The 15371-nt window shown below is 44.9% G+C and overlaps 1 protein-coding gene across 4 annotated transcripts in view; it reads left to right on the forward strand.

Annotated features, from left to right (window-relative positions):
- The window catches only part of CTBP2 (C-terminal binding protein 2), a 305305-nt gene that overhangs the window by 85567 nt on the left and 204367 nt on the right, over nucleotides 1–15371 (forward strand). For 2 of the 4 annotated variants that reach the window (XM_053312945.1, XM_053312946.1), the window contains exon 2: nucleotides 3828–3880. The exons of the other annotated variants lie outside the window; for them this stretch is intronic. The gene's annotated coding sequence lies outside the window, so the exon portion shown is untranslated. The remainder of the gene's footprint in view (nucleotides 1–3827; nucleotides 3881–15371) is intronic. 4 annotated transcript variants of the gene reach the window in all.

A 15371-nucleotide genomic window follows, 5' to 3' on the forward strand; every position in this document is an offset into this window, starting at 1 on the left:
CCAGCATGGAAAACTACCCCAAGGTACTTAAAGAATGATACCTGCTCAATAAGTTGACCCTCGATCCTCCAAGTGCGAATCTTAGGTCTCTGTGCGAAAGCCATTATTTTGGTTTTCTGGAAATTTATCTCCAAATCCTCCTTGCAGTACAGACTTAATGCGCTCAGCGTTTTTTTGAGGCCAATTGGCATCCTCGACAAGAGGACCGCATCATCTGCATAAAGCAAGATAGATACATGCCTCCCTGCAAATTTAGGAGGGTGGAAATCTAAATGGCTCAATTGTTCCACCATAGAATTTATGTAGTAATTAAATAACAGTGGAGCAAGTATGCAGCCCTGCTTAACACCTCTCTGAGTCACAACAGCACTCATTAGATGCCCTTGAAGGCTGCATCTAACTTTAAGAGAAGTGTCTGAATACAGCACTTGAAGCAGGCATAACAAACAACGGTCTATGGAGGAAGTGCCCAGTTTTTCCCAAAGCTTCACCCTTGAAATAGAATCAAATGCTGCCTTCAGATCTACGAAGGTGGCATATAAAGAGGTTGTACCTGGGGTGGAATATTTCTCAATAAGGTGTTGCAATACTAAACAATGATCGATAGTAGATCAACCCTCCCTAAAGCCGGCCTGTTCATCAGCAAGAAGGTTCTCACGATCTAGCCAATCCTGTAACTTTTCATGTAAATGTTTTGCATAGAGCTTTCCAGTGATGTTCAGTATGCTGATTGGTCTATTAGCACGTGTACCCTTCTTAAAAATAGGAACAACAACTGCAACCTTCCATGTTTTGGGGATTTGGCCAGTCCTATCTATATAAGTGAAAAGTGAGGCCAGGATTGGTGCCCACCATTCTGGATTATTTTTAATTGCCTCCGGGGGAATAAAATCTTCCCCTGGCACTTTGCCAGGTCTTAATTGTGCAATTAAAGAAAGAATTTCAGAGATTGAAACCGGATCCCACAAATGTGTAGACTCAATCTCTTGAAAAAGATGTTCAGAGCAAGCATTAGGGTCACTATACAGATTGGAGAAGTATTTCTCCCACACTTCAGGTGGATGTGACAGCTAGACGGAGTGAAATTATAACTGGAGGGATACTTAACTAAGCGCCAGAATAGCGATGAATCTTTAGTTCTGACTGCCTGGGCTAACCTCTTCCAATTCTCCCTCACAGCTTCTCTTTTTTTATGCCATAACAAGTGCTTATATCGTCTTTTTTCCTGCAGCAGAATCTGAGCATTATGCCCACTAGAAGTTCTTTTATATTTCTGATAACTAATAAGAAGAGCTTTCCTGGCACCGACACATTCTCCATCGAACCAAGCTTGGGAACCCCTTTGACAGTGCCGAGAAGGTTTACAAGTATTACTACATAATAGCTGTTGACATTCGAGAACTAGGGCGTTATAAGATGTCAAAAGGGTAGGTGGTGAATCGTTACTAAGAACAGATTCATGTATATTCCTCAAATGATCAGAAGCCAACAGACCTTTAAACATTTGATCCAATTGAGTTGACCATCTTTTTCTGCACATTGCACACCCTCAACAGGAAATGGGTACAAAGATTTTAAGTGTGGGTGAAGGAAGGAGGACTTGAGACAAAGAAAAATAGGTAAATGGTCACTGTTAAACCTAGGGGTGACCTCCAAACTCTCCACATAAGGGAGAAGATTTCTTGAGGAAATGAAATAGTCAATAAGGCTCATCTTAGAACCTGCCAAATAAGTGAACTCAGCAGGATGATCTTTGGGGACTGAGCCGTTCAGTATAGTGAAATTGACTCTAAAAACCATGCGACTTAGACACAAGCCTGCATGGTTAGATTTCATATCCTTAGAGGCTCGAATAAAAGGAAGTTCATCTACCCCTAAACTATTTGGGTAGGCCTTCTGTTGTGATTATAAAGTAAAATCATCTGGGCCTATCCTTGCATTCAGGTGTGTCCGTCTCCTCCCCCCCCCCCATTACCACAAAAGCGTCCAAAAAGGCAAATAAGAGATCTTCAATATAATTTTCCAATTCAGACCAGACCGCTCCAATCTGTGATTTTCTATTCTGTGGAGGAAGGTAAATATTAACGATCAACAGTTTATAATAACCGAATTGGATCAAGACAGCCATGGCAAAAGGTGTAAGAGTAGAGAGGAGTCTCAAAGAGGCTTGCAATGAGGTGGCAACAAGAACGCCCAGCCCACCTTTACAATCTACCACGACCCACCCCCGGCGACGCTTTGAGTGTGTAAGACAAAAAGCCATCAAGGATTAGGTCATCCAATGTCCAAGTTTCTTGCAAAAGAATAATATTAGCGCTGGCAAGAAACTCCCTAAAAGAGGGATCAATTATAGAAGAATGCCAGCCCGATATATTCCACGTTAGAAGCCCTATTTTATTTTGTCATTGCAAAGCTACCAATGAATCCTCGGCAGCAAGATCATCCTCCCTGCAGACATTATTTGAGTGGTAAAATTCCTCAGATTGATTTAAGAGGCCTAAAGGGACAAAACCCACCTCATCATCAGCCCGGGGGGTGATTGTAGGATGTGTTACATCCGAAGACATACCCTTAAAGGGCTGAAACCCTTCCTGCATAACACCGCCATTCAGACTTCTGTTAACCGGAGCATCTTTTAAGTGAGATAGTCTGGCTACAATATCAATTTGCTCATTAACTGGGAGCTTTCCAAAACTTACAAACAGGGCTTCCTCTTCAGGCAAGAGGCCACCAATTTGATTGTCAGCCGCCTTTTTAGATTGCACCTCAATTATTTGGTACTCATTAACTGGGAGCTTCCCAGAGCTTGCGGGCAAGGCAGTGTTCTGTCTATTTCCCCCCCATCTACAGGTGAAACTTGGAAAATTAGAATATCGTGCAAAAGTCCATTAATTTCAGTAATGCAAATTAAAAGGTGAAACTGATATATGAGACAGACGCATTACATGCAAAGCGAGATAAGTCAAGCCTTAATTTGTTATAATTGTGATGATCATGGCGTACAGCTCATGAAAACCCCAAATCCACAATCTCAGAAAATTAGAATATTACATGGAACCAAGAAGACAAGGATTGAAAAATAGAACAATATCGGACCTCTGAAAAGTATAAGCATGCATATGTATTCAGTACTTGGTTTGGGCCCCTTTTGCAGCAATTACTGCCTCAGTGCGGCGTGGCATGGATGCTATCAGCCTGTGGCACTGATGAGGTATTATGGAAGACCAGGATGCTTCATTAGCGGCCTTCAGCAATTCTGCATTGTTTGGTCTCATGTCTCTCATCCTTCTCTTGGCAATGCCCCATAGATTCTCTATGGGGTCGGGTCAGGCGAGTTTGCTGGCCAGTCAAGCACAGTATACTGTATACTTTTCAGAGGTCCGATATTGTTCTATTCTTCAATCCTTGTCTTATTGGTTCCATGTAATATTCTAATTTTCTGAGATTGGAGATTTGGGGTTTTCATGAGCTGTACGCCATGATTATCACAATCGTAACAAATTAAGGCTTGACTTATCTCGCTTTGCATGTAATGCGTCTGTCTCATATATCAGTTTCACCTTTTAATTTGCATTACTGAAATTAATGGACTTTTGCACAATATTCTAATTTTCCGAGTTTCACCTGTATGTGTGGAATGAGTTTTGTTCTCAGTATCAAGGCAATATTTGTGCATGTGCATTCAGTGTAGGACCTTACTGATTAAACCTGAGCAGGATCTAAAATTAGCTGAGTGGACATTAAAAAAAAGTGGGTGCATGCCTTAGAGGGAACACAGGGCCCCACATGCTGCTGTGTGTACAACCCTATTATTTCATTTATTACAGGATAAAAAGCATTTTGGGAGCAGTTCCCTCCAAAGAAAAGAGATTTTTTAAAGGTATGTGGTTAACACAGTTGATAAACAATTAAGACTAAATAGTGAAACGTGTTTTTATTTCAGGTTAATGTAGATACCGTTTTTAAAAGTTTCACTGAGCAATATCAGACTAGCTTGTGAACTTTACCATGTGATTGATACAAGAACATGCTTGTACTAAAAGCTAATCATGAACCTGCATCAGGTCAGATGGTGTATCTTGCCTAAGCCACCTTATGTTCCTGTATGTGTGTTAGGACAATTCTTACCTGTTCTCTGGTTTTTCCCTTTGAACTAAACCTGAGCCTTCCTGATAGTATCCTGTGTGCAAAACTGGCTAGGTGAATTGGCATCACTTAGTAACTTTTCTGTAACTGCTGATTATTAGATGGACACTTCAAATGTTCCTGGGGGAACATTTGGGATAGGGCTGTCAGTCCATTTCAAATATTGCCCCCCCCATCTTAATAAGGAAGGGGTTTTTATCTGACTCAAGGTCATTGGATCTTTTGTCTGCTTGACTGACCAGTTTCCATGGATACATGCTGCTGACAGCTTCTCCGCAGCTGAAAAACAAACAGAACTTTGCTTTCTAAGAATTATGTATGCAAATCTAAAGATTGTGTATGGTTCTCTTGGCCTTTGGCTTTTGCTATTAGGGCTCTTGTGAAATTATAGTTACAGTGCTTCTTTTTGGTTCTCTAGATGCGTACATTTCTGTTCTCTTCTTCTGCCACCCAAGACTTGTAAAAGGCTTCTAAAATATAACTTCCACCTTTAAAATCTCAGAAGGTTACACGCTTTTGGTTAACAGCTTCTTTGCTCACCCTTGGATTGTTATTGCACCCTCTTATGGACTCCATGACCTTGATTCAAATCATGTAAGATCTGATGTCATATGTTAGAAAGATTTTGCAATTGAAACTTAGGCCTGGGCTTGTGTTGGCTGCACTCCTGTTAGTGGATCCCTTGCCTAGTTAGGCTCCAGAATAGTAATTGTAAAGTCATCCAAACTTGTTCTGAGAATGATTCACATATGTCAGGGGTTCTCAGACTTGGGTCCCCAGATGTTGTTGGACCACAACTCCCATCGTCTCCAGCTACAGTGGGCTTTTGTTGGGAGTTACAGTCCAACAACATCTGGGGACCCACGTTTGAAAACCCAACATGGGATTATTCATAAGTCTCTGAACAATGCCATACCCCAGTGTTTACCAACCTGGAGGCCTCGAGGTGGTTAAATCACAACTCCCATCAGCCCCAACTGCACTTTATTGTGGCTGGGGATGATGGGATTTGTAGTTCAGCAACATCTGGAGGCCCCCATGTTGGGAACCACTGCCATACCCTGTAACAAGTTCTTCTGGTAAGAACTAATCTGTCTACTTTCCTTTCACTATGCTATTAATTGATAAGATGTGTCCCTCCAACTGTAGCAAATTTGGTTCAAATCGGTTAGCGGTTAGGCGGTTCATAAGTTTGCCCAGTTACACCTCAAATGTTCAGGTGTCTGGATGGATGATATTATCTATAGGGGTGGATGATATCATCACAAATTATGCCCTTGAGGCATTTTTGTGTCACTCACTACAACTATACCAAATGTGCTTCAAATCGGTTAGACGGTCTGCAAGTTAGTTCACTTGCACGTCAAACGTTCACGCGTCCACCATCTTGAATCGGTGTGGGTGACATTATCACAACTCCACCACTGAGGTGTCCCTATGTGCCATTCATTAAAACTAACAAATTTGCTTCAAATTGGTTAGGTGGTTCATGAGTTAGCCCACTCGTGCTTCAAAGGTTTACGCACCCAGCATCTTGAATGGAGATGGATGACATCATAATCAGATTATGCCTTTGAGGTGTCCCTATGTGTTCCTCCAACTGTACTCAATTTGGTTCATTTTGGTTCAGGTATTGAAAGTTGATGGGGGGAGGGAACTCATACAGATCTGCCTGTTCTGGATAGGGTTTAGATCTGCCTGTTCTGGATGGGGTTGCACTCCCCCGAAAGTTCAGGTATGTAGTTCCTGGACCCAAAGCTCTCCCTCATTTCTCAGGTTGAGGTGGCGGCAAAGAGCACTTTTTATCAGCTTCAGTTGATACGTCAGCTACGTTCATTTCTAGAGGCGAATGACCTTAAAACAATGGTACATATGCTGGTAACTTCCGGGCTTGATCACTGTAATGCGCTCTATATGGGGCTGCCTTTTTTTTACGTAGTTCGGAAACTACAATTGGTACAGAATGTGGCAGCCAGATTGGTCTCTGAGACAACACAAAGGTAACATAAAATACCAGTTCTAAAGCAACTGCATTGGCTGCTGTTATTTTTCCAGTTGAAATACAAAGTGCTGGTTATTACCTATAAAGCCCATAATGGCTTGGGTCCAGGCTATTTGAGAGAGTGCCTCCTTTGTCATAATCCCTGCTGCCTGTTATGATCTTCTGGAGAGGTCTGGTTATGGTTTGGTTGCCACTGGCTCAATTGGTGATGACCCAGGACTAGGCTTTCTCTGTGGCTGTCCCAGGGATTTGGAATAAGCTCCCTGTTGAAATGAGAGCATCTCCTTCTCTGTTTGTTTTCAGGAAGAACCTCAAGACCCTCCTGTTTCCCCCTGTGTTGGAGCTCATCAGACAGGGTTCTGCACTGAGCATGCTTGAGACAGGACTGGATCATGTGGTTTAATTTCCTTTTGGAAGTCGCCTCCTAATCCCATTCCAGTTCTGTCTTGCTCGAGCTGGCACAACTTTTAGAGAGCTATTCAATGGCTAGAGTTTTTTAGCCTATTCCTTCCTTTCCTGTTATCTCCTCCACTATCTAGATTGTGCGAGGGTGGGAAGGGAGATATCTCAATCTGACCACAAATTATCTCTGCTTAAAAAACAATTCTATTTTTGTTTTAATTTTGCCTAATTGGACTCCAGAGTTTTTGCTCTTTTGTTCTTCCTACCTTGGGCATTTTGCGAATGGAGCTGGCTCATGCTGAAGTGCTCCTGAGGGGCACCCACTTGGAGAACTCTCAGCTGCCGCAGGACCTGGGTAGAGCAGAGACCCGTGACTCCTCTCTGGCAGTCGGAATCGGCTACTCCTTCCATGCTCGCCGTTTTTATTTGGGAGCCAGACATCTTGGAGCTTGCTTGCAAGAAAACCAAACACTGCGGGGATGAAGCCCCCCCCTCAAAAGAAGACGCGGAAGAAGTCTCCTGCCTCTGATGTAGAGAGCTCTGTACGCCTCAGTGAACATCTTCTAATTCAAGCTGTTTGCAAACACTCCAGGCAAAAACTGCGCAAACCGATTCCAACTGAAGCGGATGACCAGCGCCCTTCGGGCGATCCCCTGGCGTCCTTGCTCTCGCCCGCGATGGGTCCAGTACTTGAGGAGGAACTGGCTGGACCGCTCATTTCCTCCAGACTGCCAATGCAGCCGCTACTGCCCACTATTTCTTCAGACGCTTCTTTTCCTATGGCCCCGAGTGCCCTGGGTTCCGTAAGTACCTTTTCTATTCCTATTGACTCACAGTTTCTGCTGTGGCTCAGAGAGTTTTTTAAGGAGGAAAGTTTGGTGGCTGCCTCGCTTGAGCCACTTGAGGCTCCACTTATTGAGCCACCTGCGGCTCCGATGGACGATCACCCAATAGGCTGCCTCCATTCAGATTCCCGCCATTCCTGCGGATTTCAAGGTATGTACTTTGTCCTATTTCTGGTTTCCAAGAAGGATGCCTCCTGGAGGGCAGTCCTCGACCTGGAATTCCTCAATCAGTTCATCAAGAAAAGGAAATTCTGGACGGAATCCCTATACACTGTAAAAGAGACACTTCGCCTGGGAGATTATCTCGCATCTATTGATCTCTTCGAGGCCTATCTCCACATCCCCATCAGATGGGAATATCACACATTCCTTTGTTTCTCTTATGACAAGCACCACTTCCAGTACCATGCCCTCCCATTCGGTCTCTCCTCTGCTTCCCGTGTCTTCACAAAGGTCATGGTGGTGCTCATTGTACACCTCCGCTTTCAGGGGTGCATGTCCACCCTATCTGGACAACCTCCTCATCAGATCTCATTCCTTCCAGCAAGCCCAGGCAAACATCCAAAGGACTCTTCAGTACCTTGAGGATCATGGGTTCATTGTGAACTCTGAGAAGAATCACCTCATCCCTTCTCAGCCTCTCATCCATCTGGGAGCCCTCTTCAATACAGCTTAGGTCTCCATCTCATTGACACTGGACAGGAGAAGAAGGATCATCTCCTAGCTATGCCCTCTCCTCCACCGCTGATGTGCAGATGTTATGGACCTCTCCCAAGCCCTGGGATCCATGATTGCTTGCCTGGCGTGCACTCCATGGGCCAGGTTGCACTCTTGTCCCCTGCAGTGGTTACCCTTTCCTTATCAGGACCTTATCATGGCCTCCACCCACCTCCGGATACCCCTTCCCCAGGTCACCAAGCAGTCCCTATGGTGGTGGCTATCCCCAGCTCTCCTCAAGGGCCTTCCCCTATCCCAGCCACTTTGCCTCATGGTTACGACAGAGGCCAGTCTCCTGGGCTGGGGAGCCCACTGCCTCGGTCATCTAGCACAGACCCGCTGGTCCCTGACCGAAGCGAAGCGACCCATAAATTGGCTGGAACTTCGGGCTGTCCGCCTAGCAGTCCTTCACGTTCAACATCTTCTCCAAGGAGGCCACGTCCTGATCCAGACAGACGTCACTGCCAAGGCGCACAGCAACTGTCAGGGTGGCACATGGTCCAAGTCCCTGATGCTGGAATCCGACTTGCTATTCCAGTGGGTGGAACACAATCTGGCTATTCCAGTGGGTGGAACACAATCTGTCCCCCTATCTCAGGGGGACAGACAATACGCAGGTGGATTGGCTCAGCCATCAGTCCCTCGATCCAGCGGAGTGGTCTCTGCACCCAGAGATTTTCAGGCAAATTGATCAGCACTTTGGGTGTCCCCAGGTAGACCTCTTTGTGTCCACTGACAGCCACCTTCTCCCTCTGTTCTTCACAAGATTCCACTCTCCCCCAGGCTGAAGCGACCAATGCCCTGACTTCGTCCTGGCTGAGGACTCTTCTTCCCTCCCATGGCAGTAATTACCAAGGTTCTCAGGAAGGTGGTTCTCGAAAAGGCTGAAGTAATTCTCATTGCTCTGCACTGCCCTTGCAGACCCTGGTTCCCTGACCTTCTTGACTTATCAATCAGACCCCAGTGGCAACTCCCCATTCACCTGGATCTTCTCTCCCAGGGACCTCTGCTCCATCCAGACCCAGGTTGGCTACGGCTGTTTGCCTAGAGGTTGATTGGCCTGGTCGTGGGCCAATTACAAGGATCCATTGTCCACTGGACCTCCATCTTTGCCCCGATACTCTGTGCCTCCAAGCCTTGGCGCTCGCATCTGGATATTTCCCTCTCAGATAGGAGTTCCCCTCCTCTTCACCCACACATCTCCAGGTTCCTCAGGGGGCCTCCAACGTTACTCCCCTCCCACCAGTTCAGCGTTTCCCATCTTGGAATCTTAACAAGGTTTTGAACGCCTTGACCAGGTCTCCTTTTGAGCCCCTTGCCTCTATTCCCCTAAAGACTACGACCTTCAAGGTGTTCTTCTTGGTGGCCATTACGTCCACCCATAGGGTGTCTGAGCTAGGCTCCCTATCCATCCGTAAGAAGCTTTGTACCTTCTAAATTGACTCTGTCGTCCTAAGGCTAGACCCCAACTTCCTCCCTATGACCAATTCTCCCTTTCATATGGCCCAAGATGTTGTCTTCCCTTCATTTAGCCCATCCCAAAGAACAGCTCTGGCATAAACTCGATGTCCAGAGAGCTTTGCACATCTACATCAGACCCACCAAGGACCTTCAAAAAACCGATGCCCTTTTTGTTTCATTCCACCTTCCTTCCTCAGGCAATAGGGTTTCTAAAGCCATGCTCTCGAGTTGGATCTGGTCTTGTATTATTCTTGCCTACGGATCCCTCATTCTTCCTCTGCTGAGGGGCATAACTGCACACTCCAACAGGAGCATGGCCACTTCAGCAGCATTCTCCGCGCACTCTCCGCTTTCCGAAATTTCCCGTGCAGCCACCTGGTCCTCTATTACTCCTTTTATCCGACATTATAAGATATCCTCCTTTTCTATTCCTCAAGCTGCCTTCAGCCACACAGTTCTCCAGCAGGTGGTCTGATACATCCTTTTCTCCCTGTTTTTGCTCTTCTCTGCTTGGGCAAATCCCTATCTGATGAGCTCCAACACAGGGGGAAAAGGAACATGGGCTTACCGTGATGGGTTCTTGTCCCCTGTGTTCGGAGCTCATCAGCTCCACCTGGATGTATGATGGGAATCTGTGCTCCTTCTTGGGTGGGATGGATGCATACCCTATTTTCACCTTTTTGGGAGGGGGAGACAGCTCTCAGGGTACCAGTTTTGGCAGGCTGTTGTGTTCTTCTGTCCTCTTCTCTTGTTTGTTTGTTTTTCTACCCAAGCTGTTTCCTTCATTCAGTTCACTTTGCCTCAGCTCTCTGTTCCTGGACGTCCAAACTCCTCACACCAGCCCTGGAACTGGGGTTAGGAGGCGGCTTCCAACAGGTAATTAAACCACGGGATCCAGTTTTGTCTCGAGCATGCTCAGTGCACAACCTTATCTGATGAGCTCCGATCACAGGGAAAAAGAGCCCTTCACAGTAATCCAATGTTCCTTTCTCAGGCTTTTAATTAGGATTAATTTTAATATTTTTTAAGAATTGTTTTAATAATTTTATTCTGTTTTATTGTCACGCATTTTAATTTGTGACTTTTAAATATTTTAAATTTTGTACACTGCCTAGAGATATACATCTCAGGTGGTATATAAATAGATAAATAAATAAGATATACACACTCTGCTAGGTTTTCTCATATGCTTACTTTCAGTAGGATATAAATGGAAATATAGTTCAGATTTTGAGGCACATTTATTTTCAGGTTATTCGAAAGCAGGGAAGCAATATTTAAGGTACTTGTCATCTTTACTGTTAATCATATTGACAAATCCTGATGCTGACCAACTGTTTTGCATTGTCCTTTCTGAGCAGCTTATCTGAAAAGAACCACCCTGAAGCGTCTCAGTCACTTAATGTTCAGCAGGAAGAGCAGTTCGTGCTTTATTGTTTAGGTTGCGTGTTTGTAGAAACTATTTTAAACTTGCTTCTCCTATGTCAATTTCAAGGCACTAGATTTAATCCACTGAAATAATGCAACTAGAAATTCAATAGATGCTTATGTGCATTGGAAAGGAGCCAGCAAATGCAAGGACAATGAAGAGCAGGTGTGTAAATGTTTTATTTAGCTGGGAATTTCTCACTCTCTTTTTGACAAGAACAGTTTACACAGCGGCCAAACAAATGGAACATAACTGTAAAAGGCAGTGATTGATCACATCTTGGTAAAGTGTGTAAAGTCAGTAAAAAGAGAGATGTTTAACTGACAGAGTGGAATTATCATATTAGGGTATTGGCACCTGTCAAGCATGACTAGTGCTCTGCTTTCATGAAGTGTCACATAGTGACATTTGATAGGCATTTAAAGCAGTGGGACAAAAGAATGGGAATTTGTGCTGCTAGGGTTTCTATGGGCACTTGAAGGCCATGTTTTGACTGCTGACAAAACCCTTTTTTATAAAACCATACCAGTAAGTTACTGACTACTATACTGCTGCATATCTCTTGTTTCACTGGAAGTGACTGCTGTTCGTTTGGTGTATGTGAGCTGAGAATGCTGTGAACTCGCTAGTGCTCACAAGATCCTGCCCTGTGAAAGTATTGTTAATTAAAACTACATCCCGTTATTGTGGAATACATTACAGTTCAGTTCACACAACACTCAAGCTTGTAGATGGCACATGCACACGTGTGATCTTTGAGCATTGTGCATAGAACTCCCTGTATTGCGCTGCACAACTTTGGCCCTCCAGCTGTTGTTGGATGACAACTCCCATCATCCCTGATCATTGGCCATTGGCTGAGAATGAGGGGAGTTGCAGTCCAACAATAGCTGGAGAACTGCAGATTGCAGCCCTGCTCTAATATGACCCAGGGTGTCTTTGTGAGATCCATCCAAGACAAAAAAAGAAAAGAAAAGTGTAGATAGCTCTCATGAGTGGAGCTTATACTGTATCTATATCAGGCCTCTCAACTTTGGCCCACCTGTAGATGTTGGCCTATAACTCCCATAACCCCAGACTATTGGCTCCTGTGGCTGGGGATTATGGGAGTCGTAGTCCAAAAACAGCTGGGGGGGGCTAAGTTGAGCAGACCTGATCTATATAATCATCACAAACACTGGATTGGGTTTTAAGAATGACGTAAACAGATGGAAGAAGTCCCACCACACAAAGGAGAAGAGTGATTATTTCCCAACCCCACCCCAATGCCTTTGCAAATCTTCTCTTGATGGTCCCCCAGCTCCCAGGAGCAGATCTGCAGGGAACTGCAGAGGGAAGAGAGAGATTAGCAAAATTCTCCCTTGTCCGCCATGCACTGAAAATTCTTCTGTTTACACAAGTTGTGCATATGGTCTACTACAGTTGCATCAAATAATAACATTTAGCATTTTCATTGCCTGTGTATGGATGCCTTATTGCCTTTCTTCAGAACTATGACCCAGCTCTGTTTTGTGCATTAGTATAATAGCAAGCATTGGTTGCTCAAAGGTTTGAGTAAATACCAGGCAGTGCAGCTGTGCTGGCCAATGAGTTTTTTTGGAGAGGGATAAGAATAATCCTTGAGACAGTTGTAATGGCTTGATCTCTCTAGTGCTGGCAGCTGTAGCAAGCTAGGCATTGTTGTTCCAATAACATGCCACTACTGATTCAGGAGAGCCACCTAATGGTGCAACAGGGAAATGACTTGACTACCAAGTCATAGGTTGCTGGTTCGAATCCCTACTGGTATGTTTCCCAGACTAGAGGAAACACCTATATCGGGCAGCAGTGATATAGGAAGATGCTGAAAGGCATAATCTTGTACTGCGCGGGAGATGGCAATGGTAAGCCTCTCCTGTATTCTAAAGGTGTGCACAGAACCGCGGAGCTGCGGTCCGGCACTGGGGTGGGGGTTCCTTTCAGGGCGGGGGGAGGGTTTACTTACCCCTCCTGCTGCTTTCCCCCCTCTTGTGCACGTATTTCTGTCAGTAATTGGGGCGGCAGGATACCTCCCTGACGCCCCTTCCCCCGCAAGGAACCCCCACCCAAGTGCCGCAAAAGAAGCCTTTTGCACGTGCGCACGGCGCTTCACGTCTCCATGGCGTGCGTGTGCAGCCAAGCGGGGGAAGGGGCGGCAGCCAAGTGGGGGAAGGGGTGGCAGGGAGGTATCCTGCCACCCCAATTACTGACAGAAATACGTGCACAGGAAGGGGGAAAGCGGCGAGAGGGGTAAGTAAACTCTCTCCTCGCCCTTGAAAGGAACCCTCACCCCAATCCACCTGAACCCCAAACCGCCAATGTCCGTACCGGTCCGGAGGCCTGTAGAATGGCCTCCGGACTGGTTCGGGCACATCACTACTGTATTCTACCAAAGACAACCACAGGGCTCTGTCGTCACCAGGAGTCGACACCGACTCAACTGCACGCTTTACTTATTGATGCAGGAATAGAAGCCCTGGTTTGCGTTGCATTGTTGCAGATGATGTGAAATGGATTGGATTGGGTTTAAATGTATTTTGCTGATATAAAAGCCTGCTGAGTAGATGCAGAAGTAGTGAATAGATTGTAGCTTCTGGTTTGGGATTGGAGAGGAGTGATCATGCTTCTGAATTGGCAGTAGTGACTCCATGTGGTCTATTGTAGGGGGAAACTGTGATTGTTGGATGAACATTCCTCATATACACTTTTCAATTTGATTTTTCTTGACTCCAGAATATATAGGGTGTTGCATATGTTTAAGCTGAGCATAAAATGCTGCTGCAATAGTTAAAATGTACACAGAGTTACAGTGATTTGCACACTCTGCCTTAAGGTACACTATTAACTGCATAAATATATGTGTTAACTGGGAATAGCATTTATTTGATGAGATCACTGCAAAATTTCAGATGCAATAGTGAAGCAGTTTAATATTGTTGAAAAGAATTGAGGGAGAAATGTGTCTGTGTAATGCTGAGCTTATTAGAACTACTGGGGACCAAGCAGTTTGTCTAGTGCTGTAATTCTGTTTAATTATGTAGTATGTTTCCTCAGGCAATACAATTTATCCAGCTTCATAAGGATAAAGTTGTATTGTGGCTAGAGCTGACCTTTCTGCGTAAACTAGTTTTTGACTTCTATTGTGAGGATGTTTTCCTCAGATCTGCAAGGTGACATGGAAGGGGCCCTGCTTACGCTCAACACTAACTGGGGTTTAGCCTTTTACCTGAATAGGGCATCTTTCATGAAGGATAACAATCTATTTCTTGTGCTAGTCTGAAGAAGAGGCTCCAGATTTCCGCTCAAAGGCTTTCTAAGTGGCTGGTTATGTTATCATCTGCTGTAAGCTAGAAAAGCAATCACTCCTGGCCAATATAAAGAAACACCTCTTCAGCCTTTTCTAGGGTATCTCCACACCAGATTGGTGTGAATGGCCATCTGGTCTACCCTTTCTGTTAACCCTATGCATTAATTGGCTGTTTTTTTCACTGCAGTCTTATACATACTGGCCAATTAACAGCACACTTATGCAAGGACATTGTATAGATGAGTTCCTCTATGCTGGGAGTTTGTGTTCCAGGCTTCTGTTGCATTAGTGCAGTGATTCTCAAACTTGGGTCCTCAGGTGTTATTGGACTTCGACTCCCATAATCCCCAACCAAAGGCCACTGAGGCTGGGGATTATGGGAGTTGAAGTCCAATAACACCCGAGGACCCAAGTTTGAGAATCCCTGCATTAGTGTAATCCTCTTGTGCTGACTTAAAGTAGTATGGAGATGTTGTGCAGATCTTGCAGTAACATCTGCTCATGTAAAGACTTGTGCTAAGAAAGGAGAGCTGGTCTTGTGGTAGCAAGCATGACTTGTCTCCTTAGCTAAGCAGAGTCTGCCCTCGTTGCATATGAATGCGAGACTACATGTGTAAGTACTGTAAAATATTCCCCTTAGGGGATAGAGTTTCTCTGGGAAGAGCATCTAGGTTCCACGTTCCCTTCCTGGCATCTCCAAGTTAGGGCTGGGAGAGATTCCTGCCTGCAACTTTGGAGAAGCTGCTGCCAGTCTGTGTGGACAATACTGAGTTAGATGGACCAATGATCTGACTCAGTATATGGCAGTTTCCTATGTTCCTATGACTTATTGAGAAGTTGCACAATATTCATTGCACAACAATATTGAGCTATAACTGTTCTACAATTGAGCAACCTTGTAGATGTCCAGAAAAGGTCTTTGACTAGCGGCTGTGCAACATCATGAAACACCACAACTTCACTCAGCTCTACAACCTTCTTGCATGAGTGCAGCTTAGTCAGGATATCAGCCACTTATATGGAAACAAGCCCCATTGAACTCTG

The sequence above is a fragment of the Hemicordylus capensis genome, chromosome 3 (assembly GCF_027244095.1).
Source record: "Hemicordylus capensis ecotype Gifberg chromosome 3, rHemCap1.1.pri, whole genome shotgun sequence".
Classification (NCBI taxonomy): Eukaryota; Metazoa; Chordata; class Lepidosauria; order Squamata; family Cordylidae; genus Hemicordylus; species Hemicordylus capensis.